We start from the raw sequence: 16,554 nt of genomic DNA on the forward strand, positions 1-16,554 counted from the left end.
TCGTTGCTTCGAGATGACGTCATTGTTGTGGCGGTTGTCGAGTGAAAGATGAGTATGCCTCCGAAAAAACAGTTGGTATTAGGTGCAAATCAACAAATAGTGTTGGTAATAAGTCGAAACAAAGCACAAAAAGTGGTAACAACTGCAATAATTCCGGCACGAAAAAACAGCGGAGAAATTCTTCAGAAGACCACGAAGGCAAGGAAAACACATGTGTTGAAGCGAACGATTCGACGAAAGAAAATAAACAAAAGAATACTAGCAAGAAAAGGACTTCTCTGCCAAAATGGACTAAATTATACTCCTGGTTACGCTATGAGGAGGATGATAATGGATTAGACTTTGAGAAGGCATTGCAACTATGGCGGGGCAGCAAACCACGAAGAATATATGAACTGAAAAATTTGGAGTGATAACTGCTTTGTGTTACCAATTAACTGTGATGATTAAAACGGCATGAATGTATAAATACTTCAGCAAAATTATTTTGTATAGTGTACAATATTGCGAACTGAAAAATCTGAAGTGATAACTGCTTTGTATTACCAAATAAGTGTAATGATTAAAACTGAATGAAAATATAGATTAATATTTCAGCAATATTATTTTGTGAAATGTATAATATTGTGAACTGAAAAATCTGAAGTGATAACTGATTTGTATTATCAATAAACAGTGATGATTAAAACTGTATGAATATATAGATTTATATTATATATTTGTTGCCGATTTACAATTTCAACCCCGAGAACACTAAATGTTGGGGACCCATAGGTCTCTGTTGGGACCCATGGATTTTTGAGCATGCGAGTCCTTGGGACCCATCACTTTTCACAGGTAGAATGAACACTGGGCTACATATAATCCCGGTTTTATCCCATCCGTGCCAATCGTATAGGACCAAGGCTGAAGAGATGAAAACAGGCGGCCATGTTCCTTCACGACCATACGCCTGACCAGCTCCCTGGTCCATGGGAAACACTTCAACTCCTAATCCCGAGCCCTCTAATCCGACAATTCTCTCCAAGCACCGACAGATTAGCTGTTCCCACACGGGTCCAACATAAAATAAAAACCCAACTATATTATAAATAAGGAAGGGCAGTTACAGGAAGAGGGTAACAAGGAGTTCAAGAAATTGGGTCATACCTTATACCAAATGAATCTCCCCCTTTTTCTAAAGTAGGGGAGAGAGTGTTTCAAAAAAGAAGCGGATGAGAAACAAACACTGAAATAATTGCAATCTTTCCAGTAGCCTAGTTTCGCTTCCGCAAAGATTTGGGAAAGCGGCCCTTGCCAAGTGACTAAAACAAGGGCGAAACGGATCGGAGATACAGGAACAGGATGTGGGTGAAGATAATGGAGCTGTAGCTCAATTGTCATGGTAACCAATACAAGAGTGTGAGGCTGTGTGCATTCGTGTGTTTAAAGACGAGGGCTGGACTCGCAATGTCCATATCGGATATTTACAGAGGCTTTGCACTGTCCTCACGTACGGGTTTCTTTTCTGCTACTTTCAGGTAATTTTTTCATCTTTTTTCAAGAGCTTCCAAATAAGCTTGCAGTGCACAGCCTAAAACCGTCCTTAATGTATTTAACACCGTGTCGGAAATAATTCACCCCTTTGTGGTGTCAATTGGCATCTAATTTTAGTGCCATCTCACAAGACCGAGGTGCAAATGATGATGGGACTCATCCAACCACATTTGTGAATTCCTCGCATGTACTGTATTTCTACGCTCGAGCTTTGGCACAGAGTTATTATTTTTCTTTTTTTTTTACAAGTACAGTGGAACCTCGGTTCTCGACCATAATCCGTTCCAGAACCCTGTTCGAGAACCGATTTGTTCAATCACCGAAATCATTTTTCCCATTAAAAATAATGTAAATCGTTTTAATCCGTTCCAACACCCTGAATGTTTACCAGAACGTAAACATGAAGCTAACCCAGGCTAATCGTACGTTTCTTACCTTTGTGGTGGACGGTGGGGAGAGAAAAATCATCCAAAGTTTTTTTAACCTCTTCCAAAACTTGCGGCAGTTGCTTGCTTATAGCGCTAACTTCCTTAGCCGCATCACTCGATTTCACAGACTTCTTATTCTTTACTATCGTACTGATAGTAGATTTAGCCATGCTGTATTCACTAGCAAGATCGGAAATTCGTACACCTCTTTTATATTTAGGTATTATGTCTTTCTTAAAGGCAATAGTTGGACGAACAACTTGTCGTTTTTCACCTGTCCTGCTTGCACCGACCTTCTTCGGGGGCATAATTAGGGGCTAAAACACCCGTACGCCGCTCAGCATCGCACCCTAGCGTACCGGTGTTCGAACTCCGATTTTTTGACCGGACAGCGAAGCAAGAATTTCTCGAAATTTTTGGTCGAACACCGATTCGTCCGAACTGAGAGGCGTTCGAAAACCGAGGTTCCACTGTACAGGAGACCCTGGGACACAGCATCCCCACCTTAAGCCAAGTCAAGTCATGTTTATTTGTGACGCCCTTAATCACAAAGAGTCTCAAAGGGCTGCGCAGATCAAAGACCATTGCAAACTACAGACTATTATGACACCATCCCCTCATTTAAAACCTACATGAGGGCAAATAATACACATATTATCAACATCAAATATAGGTTATTCATATGCTATAGGGTAGAAGTGTGTTTTAAGCTTAGATTTAAACATTTCCACTGAGGTTGCAGATTGAATCTCAGGGGGAAGAGCATTCCACAGCACCGGGGTCCGAATGGAGAACGCTCTCGAACCTGCGGATCTCTTCTTGGCTCTTGGGATTATTAATAGACCAGCATTTTCAGAGCGAAGGCTCCGGACCGGAACAGGGCGAAATTAAATCTGAAAGATATGAGGGAGCAAGTCCATGCATGATTTTGTATACTACCAACAGAACCTTAAAATCACATCTTAAGCTAACAGGGAGCCAATGCAGGTTAGCTAAAATCAGGGTAATGTGATCAAACTTTCTTGTCTTAGTTAAAAGCCTTGCTGCAGCATTTTGTACCAGCTGAAGGCTCTTGATTCTGGACTTCGGGAGACCGGAGAGTAGTGCATTACAGTAATCGAGATGGGAGGTAACAAACGCGCGAATTATAATCTCCGCATCCGACTGAGACAGCATATGGCAAATTTTAGCAATGTTGCGAAGATGGAAAAAAGCTGTTCTGGTAATATTCTTAACGTGTGTTCGAAAGGACAAATATGACACCTACATTTTTGACTGAGTCACTCTGGGTGATATTACTTTTCTCAATATTCCGAGCTGTTTTCGAGAACAAGTCACGGCATTGAGACTGGGAGGTCGGTGGTTCGCGCCCCGGCCGAGTCATTCCTAAGACTTAAAAAGTGGTCGGCGGCGCCCTCTGTTGGCTGCGGCTGCATCGGCTCGCGACAACGGGTCAGGTGCAATCGACATTTCGTTCTGTGTACATTGTTACACAGAATGACAATACAAGGAAATTATTATTATTATTATTATTAGATGGACCAATAACTAGCATTTTGGTGTTTTCAGAGTTAAGGCCAAGAAGTTGAGTGACATCCATTCTTTTATCTCCGTGAGGCGGGCCTCCAAATTTCCAGTTTAGTGTGGCAGATTCCTCCATCGGAAGATATAGTTGAGTGTCATCTGCGTAGCAATGAAAACTGATATTATACTTACGAATAATATCACCTAATGGAAGCATGTAAATGCTGAAAAGAAGAGGGCCAAGTACTGAACCCTGCGGAACACCACAGGTAACACCTTACAATGTTTTCATTTCACAATGTGGAATATTGTACTTTTGCACAGGCCCCAAAACTTTGCGGTCTAAGTGAGTATGACTGTGAGTCACGTGACTCATTCGTCTTTAACATGCCTTACTGCTATTGGTCGACATGATATAAGATGCTGATCTGCTATTGGTTCACATCTAGGCATTAGGCAGATATCGATATGCTGTTAGCTGATCTTCCTCCCTCTGCAATGACTTTATTTTTCCATTCAATTCAGAATCTCGTGTGTTTCACAAAGACGATCAGGACAATTGTATAAGTAAAGTAAAAACTATAAGATGGCGATTATAGCAAATAATTCATCTAAGGGCATTAAATGCTCAATAGTGGAGGTTTTAAAATTTATTTTAATTTTATTCTGCCGTCTCCTCTTCCTCTGCATCCAACCTCTAACTCCATTGTACCAGCTTAAGTCACGTGAATACAATTTTCATCGTTTCTTCACATGTATAAGCATCACTCACTATATACAGGGTTGGGTAGGGTTACTTTAACTGGATTACTTTCAATTACTTTTGGATTACTCCAATACCAAATATGCTAATAAAAGACAAAATAAACTAAATATGAAATAAATGACTAAATTTTGTGCAGGCTTGGGGAGTAACGGAATACATGGAAGGGCAAAAATGATGTTGGCAAGCTGTTTGGATTCATTTTCATTTTGTTTCTGTCGCATTTTATGTTCGTTTTGCCGGAGATCAAAGAGATCAAAGCCAGGAGAGAAAGCTTACCACGTCTTGTGAGTCATCATTTTATTCAGATTTAGTTTCTTTGGTCTTTTATTAGCATATTTGGTATTGGAGTAATCCAAAACTCAATGAAAGTAATCAAGTTAAAGTAACCCTACCCAACCCTGACTATATACTATTTTATCACTTACAACATCCACGTCAATTAATGATGTATCCTAGGGATCTCCTGTAGTTGCAAGAGAACCATCACAATTTCACCTTGTACAATGATCCCCATTCTACTTTGACCAATCCTCAGAAGCAAAAAATAAATCCAAAACGAGTATCTTTTAATCCCTGTTAATCGTATTGACAGCTAGTGCATGCATTATACTAAAGGAAACATGGGGGGGATCCACACTGTCAGTGACTGTGTGTTTACCACAAAGCCTACAAAGTGATAAAAAATCCAATTAGGATAGACTCAGTTTTGGAGTATGTTGTCTCTGTGTACCCCACAGATATCCTTTCAACTTCACTTCATCGGTTAGACGTGGCACACTTTGAAATGTTGCTGCTTTGTAATTTGAAAAAAAAAAGTAAGTCCAGCTCTGCTTCGACTGAGTCGTACTAAACTGATTTGGCAGTGCCTCCTCTCAAAGCACGGGAGGACTTTTGATCTCTTTGGGAAACGGTAACTCATGTCAGTCATTTTGCTTACAGTGTATTCTCTGCTCTGGTTTTCGTATTTTAATCCTAATCTCCTTTCTATTGCACCATATTTCATGATGCGTAAAGACTTTAATCGCTGTTGTTAATAGTAAGATGGCATTGGACTATTACTGCTTGGAATTTAACTGTCATAACTTCCTCAATGGATTTATTTTTAAATACATCCATCCATCCGTTATCTGGACCGCTTATCCACAGTAGGGTCGCAGGGGTGCTGGAGCCCATCACAGCCATCGTGGGCAGGGGACACCCTGAACTGGTTGCCAGCCAGTCGCAGGGCACACAGGGACAGACAACTCACTCTCCTTCATACTAAGGGGCTACTAGGACTGCTAAGGACCGGCTAATTAACCTTACATGCATGTTTTTGGGAATGTGGGAGGAAACTGGAGTGCCCGGGGAAAACCCACACAAGCACGGGGAGAACATGCAAACTCTGCACAGGAAGGCTGGTAGCTGGATTTGAACCCATAACCTCAGAACTGTGCCGCTGACGCGTTATCCACTCATCCGCCCTCTTCAAATACAGTATATGTTGTTTTTTTTAACTGTGGCTAGGTTCACAAGCAGGCAATAAATCGGATTAATTTCATAGTCCGGTTGCAAAGGTTGGATCCTTTACCGATCAATCATCCATGTATAAACATTTGAATGAAAAAAGCCACATGTTTATTGGTTGATTTTTCTAAGAACCTTGATTTTCAAAACAAAAGATTAACAGTTGCATCAATCTATGTAATATTTGTTTCAAAAAATGTGATATCCTTTGATTATTAATAAATAATTCTTATAAATATGTGTATAAAGTATTTCCTTCTACTAACTCACGAGCAGATAAAGAAAAAAGTGATCAGCTAGAGACGTTACTCTATATCGTGTTAGTCTATGCTTTTAACGCAGCTCGGGGCTCAATTTTGGAGCGCGAAGGACACAAGGATGGTACTTTATAGAATTAGGTGAATCAAATGGCTATTTACGCAGGGTTGGGCAGGGTTATTTTAACTGGATTACTTTCAATTACTTTTGGATTACTCCATTACCAAATATGCTAATGAAAGACAAAAGAAACTAAATATGAATAAATATGGGGCCGGCAGTGGCTCAGGAGGTAGAGCGCTCGTCTTGGGATCAAGGGATCCCAGTGCGAATCCCGGCTCGTGCGTGTTACATGTCGAAGTGTCCTTGGGTAAGACACTGAACCCCTAATACCCCCAATAAGCAGGTTAGCGCCTTACATGGCTGCACGGCCGCTATTGGGAAATGTGAAGCACATTGTAAAGTGCTTTGGGAAGTCATTGACTTGAAAAGCACTATATAAATGCAGATCATTTCATTTCATAAAATGGTGACTCCTAACACGTGGTAAGCTTTCTCTGCTGGCTTTGATCTCTTGGATCTCCGGCAAAACGAACATAAAATGCGACAGAAACAAAATGAAAATAAATCCAAACAGCTTGCCGACATCATTTTTACTGTTCCATGTATTCCGTTACTCCCCAAGCCTGCACAAAATTTAGTCATTTTATTCATATTTAGTTTCTTTTGTCTTTTATTAGCATATTTGGTATTGGAGTAATCCAAAAGTCATTGAAAGTAATCCAGTTGAAGTAACCCTACCCAACCCTGGATTTACGCTATAAACAAAACAAGCAGCCATGGGAATGTCACCTGGCAGGTGACAGCTAGCTCTTAACTTTCCATTCTATTTGGAAAATGTGTCACGACTGGGCTACCAGACTGCAAATTGGAGCAGGCAGAAGGAGCCCGCTTGCAATCTGTGTGAAATGACATCATTTAAACGGAAGAGATCGGTTCGGAAGGCAGACATCGCTGAAGCAGAACCAGAAATCCAGCCACAATTTCAAAGGTCTTCATCTTTTATCCAGACGGTGTCTTAACAAAGACTCCTGTTCTTTCGTTCCAGGGCTGTCAATACATCTCCTTTTTAATTGTAATGGCAGCGGGAGCTCACTGAGTCAGAGACAAGTGACCTTCTGAGTAAAATGCCTATGAGAAGGGATGAATATTGACACAAAGTGCTTTTGAATACACGGCTGAGAGGAAAGGAGGGTGACTCTAGTGGCGACTCAGCGGGGGTGGAATCGGGGCTTCGAGATCAAATGGGCTCGCTGCAGGCATGGCTGCTGTGCTTGTAATTGAGTAGATGCTAAGTGAGGAGATGTGGCAAGGAGGATTATCGGTTTACAGTAATCCCCCCATTATCGCGGTCAATGGGGACTGGAATTCCCTGCGAAACGTGAAAATCTGCAAAGTAGCGACGCCGCTTCATAAAAAGCCCCGAAGGGTCAAGCTTATGTCAAGGTGACTTCATGACCGACTGAGAGTATATGACTGTGACAAAATATCAAGATAGATAGATAATTTATTCATCCCAGGATTCCCAGCAGAGAAATTCACATTTCCAGCAGCATCCCAGGGCTGAGAACAATACAATAATAAAGCAAAAAGAATACAATATACAAATACCCAATGTGACGTGCTAATACCCACTGTAGCGTGTTATATAGAGTATCTAAATAGTGCTACACAGAATACACATTGCAATAAAATACAGTAATATGCAATGTAGGGGTGTGGTTTAGATAGATAGATAGATAGATAGATACCTTATTCATCCCCGTAAGAAATTCACACTTCCAGCAGTCTACCCCGTTGTTTATTAACAGATTAACATGATGCCCTAGGGGTGCTTGTAGCGGAGTGGATGACGTCACGCTAGTCCAAAAGTTTGACATCCCTGCGGCAGATGGAAAACTTTTCTTTGTGAAAATCCAGGGATACACCACCTCGTGTTAGCAAGTCCGTCTCCTCTCCGATTCCCCCCGGCTTTTGTGTCTCTGTTTAGCGGCGTTGAAGCCGGATAGCTCCGGGTAGTTCCGGGTGGCTACACGTTAGCGTCCGGAATGCTAAACATGAGCCACGTTTCCGCAAAACACAGCAACTGCGCTCCCTGTGCGCTTCGATGTTTTCCACCAGCACTCGATGATCTTATTTGGTCCTGAGTTCGCATTTACCATGATTACGGATGGTACCGAAGACTTGTGACGCCGCTAGCCGCTTAGCCGGCTCCGGTTCTTCTTCCACGATAGGCCCCCTTCATCACGCCGGCACGAGAATTCTTCAGGGCGAGGAGTTGATTCCTTGAATAAACGCATTTTTGTGCGCTAAAACCCATGTCCATAGGATAGAAGTAATCCATAGTGTAGTTGTCAAAACGGGAATAAAAACACCGAAGATAGGAGCAGACAATAAAACAATAGGGCAGCTGCTGGAAAAGGCAGCCGCTCGTGGCAGCGCCGCTTTGATGTGGGCCTTTACTCCGCCGGGTGGAGTTAAAGAGCCTCATGGCATGAGGAAGAAAAGATCTCTTCAGTCTGTCCGTGGTACAAGACAGTGACAGCAGTCTGTCGCTGAAGCTGCTCTTCTGCTGTTCTCACGTTCAATAATGATACGGAATCATGGTATTCTTATAACCGTGGGTGTAGTAAATCCAGGAGAGTAAAATATTTACAAATACAGACTAATGAAACATGTTTCTTTATGGCGTAGTTTAGCAAGCTTGCTATTCAGTCATCTTTTTCGGCCAATTGCAGGGTTTGTTTCGGCCCTCTAAGCCTATCCGAGGCTCCGAATAACTTCACCCAATAGCGATCGATTTAACTGATGATTGACACATCTTTTTCGGCCAATTGCAGGGTTTGTTTCGGCCCTCTAGCCTATCCGAGGCTCCGAATAACTTTAGCCAATAGCGATCGATTCAAATGATGATTGACACATTGGTTAGCCAATGAAACGCCGGTATATAAATCCCAGCATACACCGCGGACTACTCCAAGTTCGGGGGAAAATCGAGTCGGCGGCTGTTGCGTAAGTTGCGAGACCTTGCGATTTAATATTGATCCATATATAAGGCGCACTGTATTATAAGGCGCATGGTCAGCTTTTGAAAAAAATTAAGACTTTTAGGTGCGCCTTATAGTGCGGGAAATACGGTAATATAAATTATTCAAAAATAAAAGTTTAAATCTTCCATACCCACTGGAGTTCCTTCTACTATGTTACTAAATCTTTTATTTTGCCAACAATTACATTTTGATATTACTCCAATTTGGAAGATAGCCAGAACTCATTTTGCATATCCTTGGAGTTTCCCCCCCACAGTCTTTTTTTTGCTTGTACACTTTTACTCCAAATCCATTAACTCTACAGTGAACTCCTCAAATCTCTATGGAATTGCAAACACTCTATTTTTGTGTTCCGTGCTATAATTTATTTATTGCACAACTCATATTCCATTCGTGGGAAATTCTACTCAAAAGTCAAATGTTGTATATTACACTGAAGGAAGTCCACCGATGGCATAATATGCTCTACCAATAATGGTTTTAATCTTCCATTGTTGTCTTCATTTACTTTCCCAAAATGTTGTCTTTTAACACTAGCGGAATTAACACCTAACACACAATTCTCTGTGGGCAGTAGCTAAAGAGATTTTGGAGCACCTTGAAAGGAAGCAACACCACATATCTTCCAAATGTTTAATCTTCAGAGCTCACATTTGCTCTCGTTGCTCCAGGTGTCATTTTGTGAATGTTTGCTGCTTAGCATAAGCTGGTCCCCACTGCTTTACGCTTAAGCTATACAATAACCTTTTTTAAAACATAAAGCTTCTCAGCAGTGTAAAAAATTGAAAGACTGCTCTTCAGAATAACTTTTTGTAGGAGAGAAAACAAACTGTACTATAAACCAGAAGTCTCAAAAGGCTGCACAAACCACATATTTCTGCAAACTACAGACTATTATGACACCTTCCCCTGATCTAAAACCCACATGAGGGCAAGGAAAAACTCAAAAACCTCAACATAGGGCTGCAGTAGCTCAGGAGGTAGAGCGCTCGTCTTGGGATCAAGGGATCCCAGTTCGAATCCCGGCTTGTCCGTGTTACATGTCGAAGTGTCCTTGGGTAAGACACTGAACCCCTAATACCCCCAATAAGCAGGTTAGCGCCTTACATGGCTGCAAGGCCGCTATTGGGAAATGTGAAGCACACTGTAAAGCGCTTTGGGAAGTCATTGACTTGAAAAGCGCTATATAAATGCAAATCATTTCATTTCATTTCATTTCATAACATGAGGAAAATGAAGAAACCTTGAGAAGGGACCGCACATGAGGCAATCCCCCTTCCAGGATGACCAGGCTGCAACATCTCATCTCTCATCTCATCAGCTGCACCGCTTATCCTCAGTAGGGTCGCGGGGATGCTGGAGCCCATCCCAGCAATCATCGGGCAGTGGGCAGGGGACACCCTGGACTAGTTGCCAGCCAATCGCAGGGCACACGGGGACAGGCAACTCACTCGCCCAGTCACACCTAGGGACAAATTGGACCGGCCAATTCACCTGAAATGCATGTTTTTGGAATGTGGAAGGAAACCGGAGTGCCCGGAGGAAACCCACGCAAGCACGGGGAGAACATACAAACTCCGCACAGTAAGGCCGGGAGCTGGATTTAAACCCACCCAGGAGGTTCCCACGACCTCAGAACTGTGCCGCACACGCGCTAACCACTGCGCCGCCGTGCTCAGGCTGCATCATATGTTGCAATAACAAAAACAACACATAGATATTGCTTTACATTTGTAATAACATCATAATTATAGTATTAACCAAGTACTTGCTACAAGTACTTACTTTTCAAAATAAAATGCAACACTGCATCTCTCATTTTCTTCTTAACTGTAGTACACAATCTGAAAAGGATTACAGCAATCCCTTACTATAACGAGTTTACTTTTCACGGTTTCCCGGCTTCATGTATATGTGTTCTGCATTCTAATTGGCTCACCAGTCTCCTTGCTTATTATTATTAGAAAATACAGTAGTTATTTGTAAAAAATAAAAAAAAAACTGACTACTTTATACAATACTTTTTGTTAAATCATTGATTGAGTCTGTAGTAAAGTGTTGTTGTTTTTAGGTTAGAGTATTTAACAGTACGATGATTATAAGAAAGTAAAGGTTTATACGGTAAATTCCAGACTATAGAGCGCACCTGATTATAAGCCGCACACACCACATTTTAAGAGGAAAACGGATTTTGTACTTACACAAGCCGCACCTGTATATAAGCCGCATAGCGCCCACATTGAAAAAAACGTAACACAAACACAAAATTAACCCAGGCCCGACTTTAAGTCTCGAGATTGAAACTGAATGTCCTTCATTAAAGTACACAGTCCAAAAATCACAGCCAGCGAAATTAACAGAAAATGATACTTGTACTTAAAGTTTGATGCACACCTGCAGAGTCCGGGTCCCGTTGAAAGTAATCCAAGGAAAAAAGTCTATATTTCCAAAGGTAAGGGTGGGAAAAATATATATCCACTATTGTCCGCCGCGTCCACAAACAGGTCTCACCTTTACCCCACTTCCCGTCACCACGCGTTTGTTTCGCACCTTCTTTTTCATTCGCCCCTGCAAAACATATCAGAATAAGTGTCTCAAATAAATACATTACAAAAATATACAGTTGCAAATACATATTATACATGGTTACACATATTTACAAAGAAAGACGGTACACCGAGAGAATTCTCAAAGCATTAATAATAATAATGTAACTTTCATCCCAAACGGTGACTGTGACGGGGCAGTTAATGGTAGCAACACGCTAGCAACACGCTCGCAACACAGTAAACGGGTCTGTTAAAAAACCATACCGTACTTGTAAAAATCACGGTAAACCGTCCTCATCTTCCTCCTTAGAACTGAAGCCATCAAAGTGGTCTTCCTCGGTGTCGTAAAGGAACTTTATCATATAGACGTCGTCCCACGCTCCCGCAACCTCACTCGCGCTGTCACTGTCGCTGGAACTCTCATCCACTCCTGATTCTGTGCCCTCCTCTCCGTCACGCAGCAGACCGGCTTTTCGGAACCCTTTGGCGATGGTGGATTTTTTGATGTGCCTTTATTTTTGCATTTTGCATTATGAGGGTATGTTTACGCTAATTTAATTTATGCACAAGCCAAGAAGTTGCAGTCTTCCTCGGCGCATATATTCCACCGGTCTAAATCTTACCTTTTGTACTTGAGCGCCGCTGGCGGCCGTTAGAAAAATTACACAAATTGGCCGCATCACTGGATAAGCCGCAGGGTTGAACGTTTGGGAAAAAAGTAGCGGCTTATAGCCCGGTATTTACGGTACTTTATGGATTTTACATAACCCCAAATGAAGGACTACTGTAATGGCATTATCATTGTTAATGTTGATAAATAAGACACAAGTGCTTTAAATATAAGTATAATCACAGAATAACTCAATAAAAATGTTTTTTTGGTTATAAATATAACGATAACTGTTTAAACAACATTTAAAATCGATGACCAAACTCGCCTTTTTTTACTGTACAACCTTTTGTGTCCTGAAAGGTGCTTCGAAATAAAATGTATTATTATGAACCAAAAAAGAAGAAAAATACTTCCTATATAAACTATCAATAAACTAATTGGTCAAATTAAAGCAAATGTGTCTTATTAGTGTAATTATGTGATTCGAATGCCTTTCCGTGTGTCATCTTTAGGGGTGTAGTGTCATGTCCTGCATGGTTGTCATGGCGCCCAGCTGGCCCCGCCCCTTGACACTTTTGGAGTACTTAAACGCTCCAGACCATTGCTTTACCTTGTTGAAGACCTGTTCATGCCTGTTTGGTCTGAGTAATACCTAATTTGTAATTTTGATTGCCTTTGAACCTGTTTTGTTTTGTCTTTGGTCCGTTTGTGTGTTGGACAACTTTTATTTCCTAATTAAAGTGACAGATCGTCTACGCATATGAGTTCCGACTTCCTGCTTCCCGGTCCGTTTCCTGACAGTAGTGGATAGGATCCGGCGCAATCCACGCCGTGGTCTGGGTTTGATTCCCATTGCTTTCAGTTACTCGATTGTGATCTATGATATATTTTGACTGATGTTATATAACTTGCAAATATGGCAATTCTTGGTATTTTGAGCAACCCTAGCAGTAGTTTTAGTTCAATGCGCCCTATAGTCCGGCGCGCCTTATGCATGAAGCACGTATCACAAAATATTTAGTCGGGAGTCCGCCTTATAACCCAGTGCACCCCATCATCTGGTGCACCTTATAGTACGGAAAATATAATAAAATACAGTGGAACCTCGGTTTTCGAACGCCTCTCAGTTCGAACAAATCGGTGTTTGACCAAAAATTTCGAGAAATTCTTGCTTCGCTGTTCGGTCAAAAATTCAGAGTTCGAACGCCGGTAATGCGTGAGTGCGTATGCTAGAGTGCGATGCTGAGCGGCGTACGGGTGTAGATCGCCCCCACCCCTCGTGCCCAACTGTTATCACGTGCGCACTTGCCTCTTTTTGCTTTCGCTTTTAATATCGGTGAACGAAGTGTTTTAGCCCCTAACTATGCCTCCGAAGAAAGTCGGTGCAAGCAGGACAGGTGAAAAAAGAAAAGTTGTTCTTACAACTATTGCCTTTAAGAAAGACATAATAGCTAAATATGAAAGAGTTGTGCGAGTTTCCGATCTTGCTAGGGAATACAGCATGCACCTTCTGCTGACCATCACAAAGGTAAGAAATCCTATTCATAATTATTTTTTTTATCTTTTTTTTTTTTTTTACACGTTCGTGTTAGCGTAATCTTTCGTACGGAAGATTACGATCACGCGAACGTACGATTAGCCTGGGTTAGCTAGCTCTATGATTACGTTGAACATTCAGGTAAACATTCAGGGTGTTGGAACTGAGCCCAAAATTCAGGGTGTTGGAATGGAGCCCCCTTTCCAATGAAGCGCCAGCCACTTGTGGTGCTAAATGACTTGTAAACGACCTGATTTTTTTATTTTTACACATTCATGTTAGCGTAATCATTCGTACGATTAGCCTGGGTTAGCTTGATGTTTACGTTAAACATTCAAGGTAAACATTCAGGGTGTTATTTGTGATTGCAACATCCTTTGCTGTCTAGTAATCCTGGAAGGGGGATACCACATGTGCAGTCCCTTCTCAAGGTTTCTTCATTTTCCTCATGTTGAGGTTTTTTGAGTTTTTCCTTGCCCTCATGTTGGTTCCAGATCAGGGGATGGTGTAATAATAGTCTGAAATAAATAGTCTGTGTAATAACCTGTGAAGCCCTTTGAGACTCTTTGTGATTAAGGGCTATACAAACAAAAATGACTTGACTAATGGGAGCCTGGGTTAGCTCTATGTTTACGTTAAACATTCAAGGTAAACATTCAGGGTGTTGGAACGGATTAAAACGATTTACATTATTTTTAATGGGAAAAATGATTTCGGTAATTGAACAAATCGGTTCTCGAACAGGGTTCTGGAACGGATTAAGGTCGAGAACCGAGGTTCCACTGTACAACACAGTTGAACCACAAAAGACTTCAAAAATGATGAAAGTTGTATTCGGCCACTGAAAAAGACGTTAATTATTCCCGAGCCCGTTTCAGAAAACCATGTGAAGCAAAAACATTGTTAACATTAAAATGTCAAAGCAGCTAATGAGGATAGCACTTCACCTCGTTCCGCCAAAAGTATTCATTGTTGTCTGGTGACCTTATACAAGGTTGGGGAAGTCCCACCACCAAGTATCGGATTCCTAATGAACCCGCATTATTCTCTGTGAATGCTTCATTAGAAGAAGTGGCGTTATTCATCTATCCGTCATACTGCTGCACACGGTGAGCTACATGTGGCTCATTAGCATAACTGTTAAGCTCCAGGGCTCCATGCCCTTACAAACTCTCGTAGTTTCCCTTACAACATACAAGATAATCTTACAAAATATTTTTTTTTCAAACGTGTTTATTTATGTAGTTTAACATGTTATATTGTACATGTGTTTCGTTATATCATATATATTGTCAATGAACATTTTGTTGTGAGATACTGAGTTGCGGGCAGCACGGTGGCGCAGTGGTTAGCGCATGTGCGGCACAGTTCATGTCTTGGGAACCTCCTGCGTGGGTTCAAATCCAGCTCCAGACATCCTGTGCGGAGTTTGTATGTTCTCCCCGTGCTAGAGTGGGTTTACTCCGGGCACTCCGGTTTCCTCCCACATTCCAAAGACATGCATTTGGGTGGATTGGCCGGGCCAAATTGTCCCTAGGTGTGAATGAAAGAGTGAGCTGTCTGTCCCTGTGTGCCCTGCGATTGGCTGGCAACCAGTTTAGAGTGTCCCCTGCCCACTGCCTGATTATTGCTGGGATGGGCTCCAAAACTACATAATAATATCTCTCTGTGTCTTTTTACCTTCTTTTGTCGGTCACCCCTCTTGAGGGTTATGACCAAGATAGATAGATGAATAGTCTTTTTACCTTCTCTTTTGTCCTTCTCCTTCTCTTTTCTTTCTTTCTCTCGCTCTCTTGCTTTCTCCTTCTTTCTTTCTCCTCTTCTCTTTTTCTCTCTTCTCATCTCATCTCATCAGCTGTACTGCTTATCCTCAGTAGGGTCGTGGTGGGGCTGGAGCCCATCCCAGCCATCTCCGGGCAGTGGGCAGGGGACACCCTGAACTGGTTGCCAGCCAATCGCAGGGCACACGGGGACAGACAACTCATTCGCTCATTCAAACCTAGGGACAATTTGGACCGGCCAATTCACCTGAAATGCATGTTTTTGGTTCAGAATAGTAGATTAAAGAAAAAGAAAGAAATCCAAAGGCAAATAGAAAGAGAGGGAGAGACAGGGAGCATGAGAGAGAGAGAGAGAGAGAGAGATAGAAACAAAAGAGAACTAGTGAGATAGGGGGGAAAGAAAGAGAAAGAACAAAATCCAAAGAGAAATATAAAGGGAGAAGGAGAGAAAAAAAGGAGAGAAAGAGAGAAAAAGGGGCAGCACGGCGGCGCAGTGGTTAGCGCATGTGTGGCACAGTTCATGTCATGGGAACCTCCTGCTTGGGTTCAAATCCAGCTCCAGACTTCCTGTGCGGAGTTTGTATGTTCTCCCCGTGCTTGCGTGGGTTTCCTCCGGACACTCCGGTTTTCTCCCACGTTCCAAAAACATGCATTTCAGGTGGATTGGCCGGTTCAAATTGTCCCTAGGTGTGAATGCGCGAGCGAGTTGTCTGTCCCCGTGTGCCCTGCGATTGGCTGGCAACCAGTTCAGGGTGTCCCCTGCCCACTGCCCGGAGATGGCTGGGATGGGCTCCAGCCCCCCCGTGACCCTAATGAGGATAGGTGGTACGGCTAATGAGATGAGATGAGACTACTTTGACCATGTTTTGAGAACCATCGGACATCGCTGAAGACCATGTGATGACTTTGCAAGTCTTATCAATGTTTTATTTTTTAATGACCTTAT

The 16,554-nt window shown here is 42.1% G+C and overlaps 1 protein-coding gene across 3 annotated transcripts in view; it reads left to right on the plus strand.

The window, feature by feature from the left end:
* The window catches only part of plppr2b (phospholipid phosphatase related 2b), a 155,999-nt gene that overhangs the window by 120,314 nt on the left and 19,131 nt on the right, over positions 1 to 16,554 (plus strand). The gene's annotated exons all lie outside the window — the stretch shown is intronic.

This window comes from Urocampus carinirostris, chromosome 8 (assembly GCF_059441175.1).
Source record: "Urocampus carinirostris isolate Australia breed hairy pipefish chromosome 8, RoL_Ucar_1.0, whole genome shotgun sequence".
NCBI classification, from domain to species: domain Eukaryota; kingdom Metazoa; phylum Chordata; class Actinopteri; order Syngnathiformes; family Syngnathidae; genus Urocampus; species Urocampus carinirostris.